Source organism: Cyprinus carpio, chromosome B15, assembly GCF_018340385.1.
Source record: "Cyprinus carpio isolate SPL01 chromosome B15, ASM1834038v1, whole genome shotgun sequence".
In the NCBI taxonomy this organism is placed as follows: Eukaryota; Metazoa; Chordata; class Actinopteri; order Cypriniformes; family Cyprinidae; genus Cyprinus; species Cyprinus carpio.
In genome coordinates, this window is record NC_056611.1 from 28,010,352 (window position 1) to 28,028,685 (window position 18,334).

The following is an 18,334-nucleotide window of genomic DNA, read 5'->3' on the forward strand; positions in this document are numbered from 1 at the left end:
GCACGTCTGCATCAGTTCACACCAGACTGAACGTGTCAAGCATAAACAATGGCTCGGTTTGCTACAATGGTTTGAAGTGCTACAAGCTTGCTTAAGATAACAATGTGTACAATGTGCAGTGCTTTTTTAAACATTATGGATTGAGTTGAAGTTTCTATGAGTTAACTACTGTGTTTATTATGGCTGTTGATTTAACATTGATTAACTGTGGAAAAAATAGGACGTTAAATGATTAATGCATTTAAAGCATATTATAGTCACAATACAGTATTGTTTCAATTTCGCAAACAAAAATAGTTCCAAACAAAGTCACAGCAGTGTTTCTTTACTGAATAAATCCACGTTTTTTGAACAAATCAAGTGAGCCAATTATTCAATGCCACAGACACCTATTTATAAAGACACATGCTTCGTTTCTTAATGAATGAACTGTTTGAACAAATCAGTTGAATGAATGAGTCAATGACTTGCTCATTAAAAAAAGACTTGCTGCCACCTACTGGTGGTTTTAGTTTCATATTCTGAGCATCATTTCATTTTTTAATCATATTTAAAAATCCTATTTAAAAAAATAAATAAAACCTATTACTGTCATAGCATTATTTATGCAATTCTAATTGCACTGTAAATGCAATGCCACCTGTGTAAATATAACTAAATGCCACTTCATGCGCAGACTCTGAAAACAAAATGGCCACACTGTAAGTTTAAAAGGTAATAAATTATATGTTGAGTCAAAATAATTCTTTCTAAAGCTACTCTTTTGTCTCGTCTATTCAATGCTTTACTCATTTAACACAATGACTATAAAATTATCTTTTGGGGGCTAATTTCTCAACCCAAATTAATGTGTTATTTCGTTTTTTATCTAATTAATTAAATTATGTGCCAATCAATTTAAATAAATTAATCAGCACATCATTTAACTAATTAGATTAATTCATTTTAATCACTCGGCAGCCCTAGTTTTTATATTGTAATTCTTTTTTTTTTTCAGTAATAAATTAGCACATATACACACTAAATCCAAACCAACAAACAGTATTTTCTCAATCACACTGAGGACGATTAAAGCACATCGGAGGACAGACCAACAAACTTTTCCGGCTCAGAGAAGTATTTTCTGAAGGACAAGTGATGGCATGTGTTGCTCTGATTAGCCCCAGTGTGATACGCCGAGAACAGATTAACCAAATCCAGTTTCCAGAAAATCTCTCCTGCACATTATCTGAGTTTTTCCCCTGTGGAAGCCTCTGCCGAACCCTGGGGTCTCTCCTCCCACCCCTCGTCCCCGTGCCGTGCAGCCGAGCGTAGCCAGACGGGATTCAGACACACATGACTACACAAAGCCGCGTTGAAATGAGTTTACTCGCTCTGAGCTCCGATCACAGGCCTTTAATTTCCACCCGGCTCCAGTACAATAACGCCCCTGTTTCCCTCTCTGTGCCACGATGGAGCTGGAAGATCAAGAACAAACTAACCGTGTGCACAGGTCTGTCGACCTAAACCACCTGTCTTAGGGTTTGACATCATAGATAACCACTTTAAAACAGCTGCCCTCAACCACAGAAATAACAACCCTACAATTAAATCACTCATCAAAACGCAGGGCGGAACCGGTAAGATTGGTGTTTTTGATGCATTCTGGGTAAACGGAATTATAGGCCACATTAAGAGGAACAGGAAGCCAATGAGACAAAACCAAGTGAGCTGCTTACCTAGACAGTATCTCTAAGGCATTTTACGTTAGTATACACCATCAAAATAAAAGATATAGCCAGATCATCATATGCATGCTTCGTGGAGAAGGCAATCCCATAATGCAGTACACAGAGAAAACAAATTTTTCCAATATAATATCGGAGTAAGAGAAATGTTAACTATAAAAATACTTATTTCATTAAGTACTGCAGAGTATTAATATAAAAGTTCAATAACAAATTGATTTCATATTTATTTCTTAAATTAAAATTTACTTGTAATTTGTAATTATCTGTAGTCAGGTCACTAGTGTGGAAAACTTGTGACTAATAAGTTAATTTCATATTTGTATTCTAATATGTGTATTAAAAATAATACATTTATAAAGAAATATATAAAATATTACATGCAATTATAAATAATAATAAAAAAAAACTACTGGAATAAATTGTAGTCAAGTCTCTATTGTAGTCACAAACCAGTGACAAATAAATGAATTTAATATTTTTATTCATAATAAAAAACAATAAGTTAATATAAAAGCATATATAAAAATTCTTAAATTAAATTATAAATAATAAAACTATTGGAATCTCTAGTGTAGTTATAAAAAAATAATATAATTATAATTATAATACATTTATTTCAAATTGCTATTTATAATAATAATATTGCATTTACAAAATATATACATATTAAAATATATAAATGATAAAAACTATTAAACACGTCTCTAGTGTAGTTATAAAAATGGACTAATGAATTAATTTCAAACTGCTATTCATAATAATAACGACACGTTTACAAAAATATTATTAAAATATTAAATTAAATTCTAAATAATAAAACAATGGAATAAACTACTTGAGTCTCTAGTATATAAAAAATGAATACATTTCATATAATAATATATTTTAGATTTCTATTTATAATAAAAACAATACATTTATAGAAAAGTATATAAATACTACTAAATAAAATAATAACCAACTTTTGAAATCAGTCACTTACAGTATGTTTTCATTTGCATTAAGATGCTCTCAAGATGCTAAGATCTGGTTTATGAAACAAAACTAGACCACGGCATCTTGACATGAAAGTTGAGAAGCATACAGATAAAAGGGATTCCCCGTGTTTAAACACTACTATCACTCACCATACAATCACAGCAGCTAGTGTGAACACAGCACTCTATCCTGTTGACAGGGAAGTATTCCTGCTATGGATCAAAAGTCATAAAACTCTGAAGGATCTGTTTGGAAAACAATGCATAAGTGCAAGACGAGATACTATCTCATGCTTACGACATGTTTGATTCCCTCTAACCCTCCCAAAACCAATCCAGGAGAGTTAATTAACAACGCTGATACAGGAAACACAACCCAGAGGCAATGACCACATCAAAGCACAATGAAAGTGATCTGTATTTATGAAAATCACGTTCTAGCCTCATTTTTAATTATCAAAGTCAGTGTGTCCCCCGAGTAAAGAAGGAAACTATTTCAATCAATTACTTTCAAGGGAAGAAAAGGCTTGGGTCGGTATTAAACCTGTTTAGTTCTTCACTCGTGCAGAACTAAATAACAATTAAACCTTTGTTGGCTTGATTGCTGGTTCCCGTATGGAGATTATGAAAACTGAACTGCACTATGGTCAAAACAAAGTATTGGTGCCTCAAGGCTGATATTGTTTCTGCATTTTTTCAGAAATGAGCCTATTAAGTGCAAATATTTGCCCCAGGAACTGGTATTTAGGGGCATTTTTACCTTCAAAAGGTCATGTTGAATAACAACACACTAATAATTTTTGTAAAACACTTTAACTGAATAAATAAACGGACATTAATCTTCAATTTAAACACTTATGGCTTAAATGTGAAATCAAATCAACACGAAAAGTAGCTTATTACATACAACATTTCATGGCAGGTTCCCATTGTGATGCTATTGGGGCATGTTGTCACAGACATTCATTGTGTTTTCAATAACTGTGAATCTAAACTTCTGATCAATAACAGTGAAACTGTCTCTCAGAAACAGATTTTTGGGAATAAAATCTATAAACTAGAGTAAAAAAGTGTGACTAGCCAAGGTTTTCTCCATATGAAATGTTAAACAACAAGAATTGGCCAAACAGATTCTATTGGGGCATGTTGTCACAAAGGGTCACTGAGTTTTCATTCTATTGTGAATATAAACTGCTGATCAATAATGGTGAATAGTGTCTATCAGAATCAGATTTTTAAAAATAAACCAAGAAACTAAAGTAAAAAGTGTGACAACTAGCCCCGGTCTTCTGTACATTAAACATTAGACAAGAAGAATTGGCTATTGGGGCATGTTGTCACAAAGGGTCAACTTATTTTGAATGAACTGTGAATCTATACTCCTGATCAATAATAGTGAAACGGGGTTTTAAAACAAACCAAGAAACTAACGTAAAAATGAGACAACTAGCACCGGTCTTCTCTTTACGAAATGTTAGACTGCAAGAATTTGCAAAAGAGACCTTTTTGACACCACATTTTAGTCCCTTCTGGCCCAAATCTGACCTTGCTTGTGACTCAAAACTAGCTTTAAGTTTTTTCACACTCCATATGTGTTCTCTACTGGCTCTCGTATGATGCAATGCACTTCGCAGCTGCGTCCACCAGCTCTGACCTCCTGTCCTGCCTGACTGCGGATGGCTGATTCATTTCCATCTGTATACCAGCAGATGAGAGATTCCTTCTGTCTTTCAGCCTTTCCTTTTCTCAGGCCATTCAGAGTGAATGAATTCAGCCCGTCTAAAGTCCTTCACACCAGGACATGCTCAGAGGGGATTCTCCTTGACTCTGACTTACTCACACATTTGCAATTCATCATCTTCCTCACACGGCTACACAATAGCAGCAGCACAGGAGCTTTGTCATTCTAACGACACACGCATGGACTGTTTACGGCGTCTGACACCCGCAGAAAGCCTGGGTTTGCATGTCATTAACTACCAGTTCAATTAGCATTTAAGACCACGGGTGGAAGACAATAACAATGTTTTAAATGAGCTTTGTTCGTTCGGGATGTACCTTTTGATATGCAACAGGCAATTGGAAAAGCAGCATTATTAAGACATTCAGCTTTGCTAAAGGCAAAATAAAACTTATTTTGCAAACCACAATCCAAACATCACACATGCAAACTCATATCCCCAGCCAAACAAACTTCATTGGAATTTTTGTCATCATTTAGATCCAAATTGGAATTCCAACGTAGAATTCCAGCAACCAACAAGTATATCTTAAGAACAGATAGTTCACAAAAGGACTATTAGGTTCCCAATGGGATCCAATGTCAATGTAGAACATCACAAGGACTTTAAAGCAAATCTTTCAGGGTTTTAAAACTTCTACATCTTTCTTTATACTCTATTAGAAAGACATTATTAACATAATATACCAGCAAAGTTCTGATAAAGACTACACAATATGCAATATGACTCAACGGGGCTCAACTTACTTTTATGGTTATTCCCAAATACTGGATGAGGAAATTAAAATATATTTTATAGAGATAATTTGCACTGAATTTCTTTCTGAAATTATTTAAAATACAAGAATATTTGGGAAAAATGAACTAAACATATAAAAAAGAATGAACATTTTAAAATACATATTTTTTTAATATTAACACAATACATTTAAAAATATAATCAATTAAAAAAAAAACTCAAAAATGTTTAAAAAAATAATACATGAATATAATTCCCTTATATTGGCAGGCTGTGACTGTGGGGGACCCTGACACTAAAAAGAATTTAACAATAATGAAGGGAACATTTTTCTCAAACACAATCTTATGCAATTCTTTTATGATTTATTGCAAATGATGACTCATATTCCAACAGGAGTATCTGTATGACTACAGATATATCAGCTGTACATGAAACCTCAGTAACAACAAACCTAAAGTAGAGATGTATAAACTTATTAAACCATTGAAAGTGAACAAAACCACAAAAAAGACGTTAAGATCTGTGTTCAGTATACAATAACCAACAATAAGCATGTAAACATGTAATGGTTATTAATGTTTTGCCGATGCAAACCCTTGTTTACCCTGTCAATAAGCTTCTTTGAATATTCAGATAGAGCAAGTCAAAGAGAGACAGACAAAGTCAGACGTACGGACTGCGCTGTTCAGATGTGGGAAATCCTTTTTATCTGCTTTCTCTGCCTCTCGACAGATATCCAGAGTCTTTGAAGCCGTGAAACTGCAGCGCGTCTTCTACCGAAAAGCATCAACACAAACCCAAAGCCTGCCGCCACACATCAACAACCGCACAAACGTCTTACCTTCCCAGGGGGCGATCCTGTGACCCAATGACACGCGTCCTTTCTAAAATCTCATGTTTCCTGCAGCGCCGTCCACATTCCGTCTCCAACTCCACAACATACTGACGCCCACGTGAGTGGACGAGAACTGAAACAGCTTGGGATGGGGGCTGTGTCCATTCAGCGATCTCCCCCCTCTTCTCCTCCCTTCTCCCTTCTCCCACACTCTTTTTACCTCCTTCCCCTTCCCCCTTTCCTTCTGTCTCGGAATGACTTAGATTGGGAGCAGGAATGCGTGTGGTTCTGCTCCTTTTGGTCTGTCTGAACAATCTGGTATGACCCTGCGGAGAAACCCACCTCTCACAAGCACAGACTCCGCCCACTTCTCACACCTTTCCCACAGAGCTCCGCCCACCTCAGGGCAAATTCTCCCTCTGAAATAAAGTCTGCAAAATAAAGAGCGCATCCCACAAAAAAACATGTCTAGGGCACATTTAACCACAAAATCAAAAGAAAAATTTATTATATTTTTTATAAGCTTATTTTATGACCATGGTGCTTTTTTCCCATTACAATATTATTTTTTATATTTTTTGACTATTTAGCACATTTTCCTGCTCTCTTTTCAATCACCTGTCTCAACAGCTCTGGCATGACCCTGCAGAGAGCCTAAAAATTTACGAAAGTTTTCAGACCCACCACTCACAAGCACTGACTCCTCCCACTTTTCCACACCTTTATCACACAGCTCCGCCTACCTCAGGCAAGTTGTGCAAAATTCTCTAGCTGAAATAGTTTGCAAACTAAAGAGCGCATCCCACCAAAAAAAAAGTATATATAAAATAAATAAAATCTAGGGCACATTTAACCAAAAAACTATATATATATATTATATATAAAGCTTATTTTAAAACTATAAAGCTTATTTTAGGATCCTCCTCCCCCAGTTTTTTTTTTTCATTCATTTTTTTTTTCATTGCAATATAATTTTTTCTGACAATTAATCACATCTCCTTCCTATTCTTATTATTATCATGTGTCAGGACATGTTATTTATTTTCCCCCCCATTAATCTCAGTAGGGTACTATATTACTGAAATATATTTTTTATTATTTTTAAAATCAATATTATTTAAAGGTTTAATAAATGCTACAACAAATTTTATCATGATGCATAAATATTTTAAATAATATATTTTTTCTTTCACATAAAAGCAATGAAAATGTCATTTTATTGCATTGTGGCAAAGAGGATATGAGGGGAAAAATGTGCTTAATTGTCATTCAGATATTGTCACAATGCAGTAAATCTATTTTATCATGCAAAATATAATTTAGCATTTTTTCTTTTGATTTTGAGGTAAAAATATGACCTTAATATCCTTAATTTTACCTAAAATAAAGCCACAATGCAATAAACATATAAATGTGCTCCATTTTGCCATGCAAAATATTATTTAGTGCTTTTATCTTTTGTTTTTAAGGTAAAACAATGTCCCAGGCATGACGTCTACAAAAAACATCTATCAAATGCCACAATACTCGCTTGAAGAGGTTAAATCTTAAATATTTGGACAGAACAGCATGCATATGTGTCTGTGGAGATAGAGGTGTGATTGGTGGGAAGGCAGCAGCGTTGTTGTCATAGCACCAGAGCTGTAGGAGGAGAGAGACACAGACGTCAATGATGACGACCCGAGCTGAATTCATTTTCACCACGCACACACACCTCGTGTAGGTATTCTGGGACGCCAGGCAGTGGCCACAGTGTTTGGAAGCAGGAAGCTATTCCGTCACTCTGATCATGTGATCTGCCAGCTGCTTTGCATACATAGCAGCGCAGACGCCCGGGGCCAGATTGAGATCAGTGTTGGCTGGCTGATATAACCCAGCGACGGCGCGCTGCGGAGGGGGCAAGACGCTCAGACAGATGAACTGGACTGTACGCAGCTCAGAAGCACAACCTCCTGTCTAGACGATTGTGATTAAACTGTCTAAAATAAGAACCTCAACACTGCGGTTAGTCTGATGGCGTTTACAAGTGACTAACTTTGCCAGCCAAGGTTATGACCCCTAATCTGTACAAACTCCACAGCTGGATACTTTCTCCCAAATAAAACACAGAGAGAGACAGAGAGAGAGAGACAGCAAAAGAAGCAGAGTGAGAAAGAAGCAAGAGAGAAAGAAATGTCTTAAGAGTCCTTACTGTAACATTTAAAAACAATATTAAATATTTGATTTAAATAATTAATATTAAATAAAATACATACTAATAATCTCATAATAAATATTAAAAAATAAGAATAAAATTTTGAATAATTCCATAATATATATATATATAAAAAAAAAATCAACAATCCCATAATAACTGACAATAAATCTGGTTAATAATCCCATAATAGTTCATAAAAAGCTGGTTACTTTCTCCCAATAAAACACAGAGTGAGAAACAGAAAGAGAAACAGAGATTTATTAAAAATAAAAATAAACATTTTAATAATGCCATATAATAATATGAAATAAAATATAACAGTAAATGTAAAAACCTTGATAATTCAATTATATTAATAAAGAACAAAAATAAAAATCTTAAAAACAGTATCATTTATATTTAAATAATTCCAAGAATTAAAAAACATATTATAATTTTAATTTCAGAATAATTAACATTAAATACATAACTGCTTTAAATACATAACTTTGCTTTTGTTTATTAATATTTTTTTTTCAGAATAATTAACATTAAATACATAACTGCTCTGAAAACATAACTTTGCTAAATCCTGAAATGGATATGGATAAAATCAAGTCCTGCCCTACGTTATTTCCAATTACTCAGTTTCATATGACGTATTATGAAAGTTAGCGATGATGTGTGCAGAAATGACACGCATCAGCTTTAACGAGACGAGTCGGTGTTGTTCTTGTGAGGAGAGAGACAGACGTGACATGACAGTCTCCCAGCGCTGTGAGGAGGAACAGGGTAAACGCAGGTCTGTCTGAGCCCACAGGAACGCCAGACCGACCACCACGTCTGCTCCGCATGATAAACTATCAGCTGTTTGCTTCCTAAGAACCTCTCATATTCTGCATCGAATGATTCATTACGGTAGGGACTGATCTATTATAAAGCAGTTTAGTATTCATGATGCTTCAGATCCTCAGGCCATTTTAATATGGTAATTTTGGGCTATATGTGAAATAATAATTACATAGTATCAGAATTGGAAATGACCTCTGTGACCCCAATTCCAGACAGAAAGTCCTTTTGCTGAAGGAGATATTCTTCTAAATAATTCAGTCACACCAAAACTGAAGTGATTAGCATGCTACAACCATAAATAAAGCAATATCTGACACAATATATAATTCAGAAACAATTAAATGAATACTTTTATTCATGAAAAATGCATCAAAATATTTCTACACAAATGCAAATTCTTGAGCAGCTAATCGGGATATTAGAATGATTTCTGAAGGATCATGTGACACTGAAGACTGGAGTAAGCATCACATAAATTAATTACATTTTAAAATATATTCACATAGAAAACAGTTATTTTAAATGGCAATAATAATTAAAAATATTCCTGTTTTTACTGTATTTTAAATCAAATAAATGCAGGCTTGGTAAGCATTAGAAACTTCATATAAAAGCATTAAAAAGTCTTTTGTCTTTGCACAGTCCTTACAAATGAACTAATGAAATAATTTGCTAAACTGAACATTTCATGTCCATATATGAATTTCTTTGTTAAGTAGCTGCGTAATAATTGGGATAATGTTTAGTTAGATGACCATTATTGTAAAATAAAGGCTCAACAACAAACCACAGTAAAAAGGAGGAGGCTGAACTCAGTGTTCCTGAATTTCTTCTCATATTTGGGTTTATTTTGCGATAATGACTCACTCACTGTAAATTATTCTTGATGTATTTAACTAAATATCTATTTCATTACAAACAAGCATAAAAAGAGAGTGAGAAAGTTTGCTAATCTGTCTGTCAATAGACGGCTGTGCAATTAATTTTCGATTTAGGCCTCCAACGATTATGAAAACACAAAAATTTAGATAAAATAATTATTATTGCATCCCCATTCCGCCCCCTAGTGGTGTGCTTAAGCTCCTCCAGAAAAGCCCAATTTCATGTGCAGATCAGTAAAATAATGTAAAGTGACTTGCAAAATGAGAAGAGCTTGATTTATTTAAGTTGATTAGAATCATTCATGTTTTTAAAAAGAACTTGCTCTGTTCCTCGAGAGGATTTGCACTCGAACATAAGACGGAACAGAACACGAACATTAAAATCATCTTTTAACTAGGTGCATGCCTACACGGTCAGATACACACAAAAAATGAGTCAAATGTGTTGGTTATTCACATAAACCCTCATCGGTTATGTAATAAATGAATGCAAACACTTGAGAATGAAAATGTGTAACAGTGAATTTGATCCGTGCGGCTCTTAAAGTGACGACTGTGTGCTTAATATTAAACACACAACAAAAGAAAGACAAAATCACTCACTACTCTTGACTGAAGGACTTTTTGTAGCTTTAATAATTAACAAATTAAGTTTAATGCTTACAGTTAAGACTATTTTTTTTTATTTTAGATTATTCATATATATCGATCGCCATCTTTAAATAAATCTTTTTGGTCATATGGCCCACTCATAATCGTGTTAAATAATCGTGATTACAACATTGACTAAAATAATCATGATTATGATTTTTGTCATAATCGAGCAGCCCTATATCAATACGTTTATAGCAATTACACGCCTGGTTTAATGGCAAAAAACGGATAGTATCTCTATCGCCCCTACAGTACAGAAACACAAAAGGCCATGAACAGCGAGTAGCACAAATTACTGCATCCATTATCTGTAAAACAGTAAACTGACTGCTTGAGCGTTCAAATTCAGTATAAAAAATTATTAAACTGCATTTGTGAACAATTTACACTGACAAATGCTTAATAATATTTGATCGTTGTGTGCAAAACTGAGCTAAACTTCAGCATTATGCCTTAAAACAAACCAAACAGCCCTAAAACCAGTTTCCTCAATCAGCTAATGTAGAAAATCAACCCTAAGCCCAGCAAACGATGATAATAAAGGACAAGCAAACGCAATATCCTTCTTCAAACAGAGGCGACATGTGTCACTTTCAGTTATGGTCAGGGACTTTACCTTCGCGGTCTGCCGTGTTTGCATTAGCCTTTCTGATGTCAGTCACTGAGGAATTCAATAAAGCATCCCCAACTGAGACAAAAAACATCAGTGTTCCCACAGAGAAGCTGTATACTGTTCCTGAATTCACAATATTTCAATGACCCAGGAGAGAGGCTTGCACCAAACGCTAAAGCTAGCAGCCCAACTGGGATTTCCATTTTTAGTCATCGACGTGCCAGCTGCATGGAAAAGCACTCCAAATTTGCTCACAGCTATTTGGAATAACGTACATATTCATAACACTGGAAACAAAACCCTGGCTTAGCAAAAAGATACAGAAACATGATGCGACTTGGGAATCACATTCTTGTCTGATTATAAAACATGACAGGGATGAGAAACACTGCACCTCTCATGTGACCGCAAGCGTTTGTTTGCTTTGCATGATTTATATGTTTTGTCTTATCAAGACAGTCAGACCGTCCTGTAATAATTTTCAATTTTCAATCATTCAGTGAAGAAACTTTTTCCACCCAATTTTTTATCAAGCAGCAGATGAAAACTACCTAGAAAATCTTAATTTGCTGCTGTCATCAATGCCTGTTGCATAAATGGTGCAGAAAAGACTAAAATTAATACTTAGCTTAACACCAAGTCTAAGTATCAACAATAGCAATAGTTGTAATGATGCAGCATTTAATAGTGTATGTGGCACAGGTTTGAGTCTGGCTTGTGATTCTCTTCCAATATTTTCTCATCACTTTCTGCGATATCAATTAAAAAGTTGTCAAAGATTAAAAAAGTAAACATTGAAGTATCTGTGATCAAAAGTCAACCATAATACAGCCGACTCAAGTGAAAACTACAGGGGTCTGTGTGATAAACATACAAATTTCTTTAAAAATAAAACTATTTCAAAATCTATTTCTAAATGTGGCTATTTTTTTTATAGCTTTATACATAATGGACCATTCAAAAGTTTGTGGTCAGTTCAAGTGACAGCAAAGATACGTATAATGTTTAAAATATAAACATTTTTTAAAGTTAAAATAAAGAACAAATGCTATTTTTATTCAAATAAAAATGTAAAAGTATTTCAAATGAATAAATGCAAATAAATGCCATTCAACTTTTTATTCATCAAAGAATCATGAAAAAAACAGCACAACTGCTTTCAACATTGATGATAATCATAAATGTATCTTAAGCACAAAATCAGCATATCAGAATGATTTCTGAAGATCATGTGACACTGAAGACTGGAGGAATGATGCTGAAAATACAGCTTTGATCACAGGAATAAATTACATTTAAAACATCACAATAGAAAACGGTTATTTTAAATTTTATATTAAATTAACGTTTAAGAATATTACATTTCTTTTGTATTTTTTTGATTAAATAAATGCCTCCTGGTGAGCAGAAGAGCAACACAAAAACATGAAAAACATTATAAAAATCTTAAACCCCAAACATCTGAAAAGTAATGTATTTAAAATTAATCAATGTTTACTCATTTAAAATAATGCTTGTTACAATTATACACTAAATATGAAGAAAAAACTACAACAATTTTATATATTCTGAGAGTCTGAAAGGGTTGAGAAGATGACTCAGATGTTCCAGAAACCCTGGACTGAACTTGTAAGATTCTCGTTAGGAAGCAACAGCTGAAAATATACAGGAACATTCAATATCTGAGATTCTGCTTCAAATCCCTATTAAATACCAGGCATGTTGGCTTACTAGGATCTGATCTTCACTCTTTCCCTCTCTGGTACATCTACATGTAGAATAAGCATGGAGTAGAGGCCGCTTATCGGTCATACCTCACTTCAATTAGGGCTTAAGAAGAAAAAGAAATATTTATTACAGTCCTGCTAGGCTCGATCTGAAACAACAAAGAGTCAGCCTTAGTATTAGGGACCAGATGAAAGGGATTGGCCAGAACATACTGGAGATCATTAGTGAAGATCCCCAGCAGACTCCATCTCATCTCCTTCTATCCAACATACATCAAAGCAGTCTGTTGCTGTGAATGCAAACCAGCCAGAACATGTCATGTAAACGCTCAGGCAACCGATGATATGTTGGCATGAGGTGGGCTGATCTTCTTCCACAATCATGATTGCACACACAGCACCAGGGGAAGGGGGTGTTTCTGGAGAGTCACGTGACTTTAGGCTGCATGGCTGCATGACTGCATGCTGATTACTGCACAGTGCGGCGGGACAAAGGTAAGCTGTTCTGGTGAGCAATTTTGAGGTCAGAAATTTTTGTGTCTTAAAGGAAAAGGTCACCAAAAAATGAAAATTGGCTAATTTTTAGGATACAGATGCAGATGAGTTTAGTTCTTCACAGGAATAGATTTGGAGATAAGTAGCATTACTTGCTCACCAATGGATCCTCTGCAGTGAATGGGTGCCGTCAGAATGAGAGTCCAAAAACATCACAATAATCCACAAGTAATCCACACCACTCCAGTCTATCAGTTAACATCTTGTGAAATGAAAAGCTGTGTGTTTGTAAGAAACAAATTCAAAAGAATCCTTAATCCATAATATTGCTTTTCCAGTGAAAAAGTCGTCTTGTCTGAATCAGGAGAGAAATTTGCACAGATCAAGCACCATTTACAAGCAAAAACAGGCCTAAACAAATATGGGTGGATTTTGATGTGAGAGGAGAACAGGAGATGGAGTTTTCCATGGGAGGAAATGTTATTATAGACTCCTATTTTTGATCAGAAGTGACAGTTTAAAGCAAAAAAAAAAAAAAAAAAAGCTGATTGATGGAAAAAAAGACAGTTTAAAGCAAAAAAAAAAAAAAAAGCCTGATTGATGGATTTGTTTATTTAGTGGTGTGGTTAATTTGTGGATTATTGTGATGTTTTTATCAGCTGTTTGGGCTCTCATTCTGACGGCACCCATTCACTGCAGAGGATCCATTTGTGAGCAAGTGATGGAATGCTGCTTTTCTCCAAATCTGATGAAGAAACAAACTCATCTACATCTTGGATTGCCTGAAGGTGGAAAAAAAAAAATCACCATATTTTCATTTTTGGGTGAACCATTCCTTAAAATGAAAACTGTTATATCAAACCTGTATATATTTTTTAAGATTTTTGAAAGACATTGACAGTATAAACTGTCCTTTTATAAAAATAAATAAATAAAAAGTCCTCAGAATTCGTCACTTTGTCTTGCACGGAAAGTTAACAAGAAACAGTTTTGAATGACATGAGGGTGAGAAAAAAAATTAGAAATGTAATTTTTGGGTGAATTATTCCTTTAACATAACGTAAAATAAACAAGCATCCTTGTTCTGCAAATACAGGGCAAATCAAACTGCCCCACATAAGCAATGATGCATTTCCATATTTGCGCCAAATGCCTCTGTGCCATCACAATCCCACTGACAATCTGCGTCCTTAATAAAAATAAATCGTGAACATAGGCAGAGTTGAACTGAGGGACAGTCAATGTCCTTCCGTTCAGATCATCCAGAAAACCTCCCAGCCACATGCAAAACAATACTTGATATAGCAGAAACACCCATTCCCTCAATAGAAAAATACACAATGTGCTGATTTCAGAGGAAAAATCTCTGCAGTGGATAAAAGTGATAAAACTATGTGAAAGAATCAGGGCCATTCACAGGAAACTGCCTTTTGTGTGCCTTTTATGTGTCCCTTGTGACTTACTTCTGATATTCTAATATTAGACATCACTGCACAGATTTAACGGTTTATTTTTTAAAGCAAATTTTTATGCATAAAAAACAAATCTTGTTAATATTCCATAAATTTGACAGTTTAATATGAAATTTGAAAAAGTATTTTTCACCCTCCGTGGTTTTTTTTTTTTTTTTTTTAAATAAAATAATTAGATCTATGCTAAAAGGTAGGGGTCATACCATTTTTCAATGTTTCTGAAAGAAGTCTCTTCTGCTCAGAAAGGCTGCATTTATTTGATCAAATAGGCTTATACGGTAAAAACGTTAATATTGTGAAATATTATTACAATTTTAAATAGCTGTTTTCTTTTTGAACACATTTTAAAATGTTTATTATTTTAAAATCATTATTATTTTAAAATGTAATTTATAAGTCACAGGACCCTTCAGACATAATTCTAATATGCTAAAACATTTCATATTATTATTAATGTTAAAAAACAGTTGTGTTGCTTCATATTTTTGTGAAAACTGTGATACCTTTTTTGATGAATAGAAAATTCAAAATGTCAGCATTTATTTAAGATGTATTTTGTAACATCATAATTTTACTCTCACTTTTGAGCAATCTAATGCCTCCTTGAATAAAAGTATGAATTTATTGAAAAAACACTAAATAGTTTTTAACCCAATGGCAAACAGAGATACATTTCTTTTTACCAATAATTTACATTTCTACAAATTTAACATTGTACCTCTATGGTGGTCCTCGATGTTTATGGCACTTCAGGTCTAGGGTGGGAAAATGATTTCCTGAAAGCTCAGCAGCACAACATCCTGGCACTTTTCCCTTGCAATGACCAAATTAGTGTTAAACAGACTCCTGCGGGGTGGGAGACGTTCCAGTTATATATCATTCCAGCTAGAAGCCAGTTCTCATCAACAACAATGAAATAGGAGTTTCATTTCAATGGGAGCATCTGTCTACTTTCATAAACGGGGCTCTGAAACACAATCACATCAGGCTGACAATAACATGTGCTGGTGTATTTACCCGTGTATCAGATCTCGGATAAGGCTGGATATGCTAAATACGGAATAGCTACACTGTGACATTTCTCCTCAGCATCTGTCCTCCGTCATGCTAAAGTTACAAGGATCATTTATCTCCTGCATAACTAACAGCATTGATGGATGGCCCTGGTTTATACGTCTGGGCTAACAGACCCACTTTCAGTTTCCCCACAATCCTCTGCAGGTTCATCGGCCGTAGTGGTGTTATAATGGAGGCAGAGGATGCTGAGTCATTCCCGGTGTCAGAGCCATGAGTTGGAGTCGCCCCTCCAGACAATTCATCCTTCATATTTATCAGGATTAGAGATCATCCATGTGAATCCGAGACCCTGCATGTGCAGGCGTGCGTGTCTTTTATCGGCCACGCTGGCTCAGCAGCCGCCCTCTCCTTCCCAGCATCCATTACTGGCAAAAATAAAGATGCATGGTCAATTATGCAAAGCCCTCACATCTGTCCTCTCCCGGACTAGAGTGAGAGGAGATGGATGATTTAAAACATTAATCAAACCAATTACAGATTTAAAACAGATCAGATCCAATCAGGCGGCGTTTCATATGCACTGTACTTTAAAGTCTGCATAGTGAAATATGAGCGCAGGTGTATTGTAATACATATTTCACATGTTGAAACACACTGAGTAAAAGCATCTAAGTGGGTCATCTTAAGCCCCAAGTATCTGGGACAAACATCGAGCCATGAGGACTGGTGAGAGTCCAACTCCACACTTGGGTTGGGAATCGTTAGAAACTTTCCGGTTCTGGTTCCGGTTCCGGTTCCTCCTAACGGTTCCGGTTCCGATACTAATAAAATCATTAAACAACTATTTAAAAATAATGGTAAGGAAAATTGCTCAAATATTCAATACTGTTTATTACTTACTGTCAACTTAATTTAAAGGTTGGAAATGTCAAAATGCAACATATATCACAGTATACAGATCTTCATAAGTAGGGTTGGATATTGTTAGAAATTGTCCAGTTCCGGTACCATTTAAATGAACTATTATTATGTTTTTTACTATTTTATCTTCAATGAATGTAGCTGCTGGAAGGTAGTAAGTAATGTTGAGTAATGCTAGTCCATCAATCAGCATGTGCTTCAAAGTTGATGTTTTTTACACTATCAATAACATTTTGCTTTTCAAGCAGGAATAAGGTTGGCCAAATAGTCCCTTGAGGGCTGAGACACTTGTTCATTTCCCTAAATTAATGAAATATAAACTGTTATACTTATAACCATGTATACACACACTCCATAAAGCCCCTATTTTAAAAATAACAATGCAGTCAGGAGATGCTGTGATGCAATGAGTGGTTTCCACATTTTTAAACATTTAAAATGCATGAAAACAAATATTTTCTATCACTTTGTTTATCACTCTTGAAATCACCTGTACAGTAAATAATCTAACCCTCATACTTGCATAACAATAGCAGTCTATTTGTTTAGTGGTCCAAGTTGGAAGTCAGTATGTATATTAATGACAACATGGGACAAATATAATGTAATTTAGTGGCGGCAGGTGCTGCGTGCTGCCGGTACATGTGCAGTAGGCCTGCACGATAAATAGTTATAAAATCGCGATCTCGATTCACCCTGTTCACGATTTAATTTTTAAATGACTTCGATTTAATTTAAAATTTAAAAAAAAAAAAAAAATTTTAAATTTATTTTGAAAGGACCGCTCTCACAGGGCTTCACCCTCAGCCAACGACAAAACGCCTTTTAGTCTCGTGTTTCACTCGTCGAGCGAGCGCGGTAGTTCGGAAATAAACAAAAATGGATATTGATGAAAACCCAGGTCCTTGTGACGAGAATCAGCCAACCACTCAGTCTCAACTTGTTCCGAAAAAAAGGCTCACATTCAGTGGTGTGGAAGTATTTTGGATTCAAGAAAGAAGACGAGGGTCAATTTGGTGTGATTTGTGAGTTTTGATTCAACTTTACCCAAGTACCGCAAGGTAACACCACAAACCTTTACCAGCACCTCAAACGTCACCACAAAGTGCAATATGATGAAGCAGCCGTACAAGGCAAGAGATCCGAAAGTCGTCCAAAAATGCAGACATCTATTACAGACACCTTGCACAATGCGACGCCATACCCACATAACTCCAGTAGGAGTAAGGAAATAACAGAAGCCATTGCTTACCATCTAGCAAAAGATATGGTTCCAATATACAACGTAGAACGTGACGGGATTTCAAAAGATGATCCATACATTGGACAAACGCTACTCAATACCATCCCGCAACTATTTTTCATACGTTGCACTGCCAGCTATGTACAAGAAAGTGCGGACTGTAGTCGAGGCAGAAGTGCAGCAAGCGGATTATTTTTCAGCAACGACGGATTTTATGGTCCAGCCGAAACAATGGGAACCGTACATGAGCCTAACTGT

The 18,334-nt window shown here is 35.1% G+C and overlaps 1 protein-coding gene across 5 annotated transcripts in view; it reads right to left on the bottom strand.

Moving 5' to 3' along the window:
• The window catches only part of LOC109052842 (rho guanine nucleotide exchange factor TIAM1-like), an 83,366-nt gene that overhangs the window by 57,360 nt on the left and 7,672 nt on the right, over positions 1-18,334 (bottom strand). For 2 of the 5 annotated variants that reach the window (XM_042740175.1, XM_042740177.1), the window contains exon 1: positions 6,032-6,226. The exons of 1 other annotated variant lie outside the window; for it this stretch is intronic. The gene's annotated coding sequence lies outside the window, so the exon portion shown is untranslated. Of the gene's footprint in view, positions 1-5,863; positions 6,012-6,031; positions 6,228-18,334 lie in introns of those variants that run through there. 2 more of the 5 variants (XM_042740181.1, XM_042740178.1) reach the window with 2 other exon arrangements.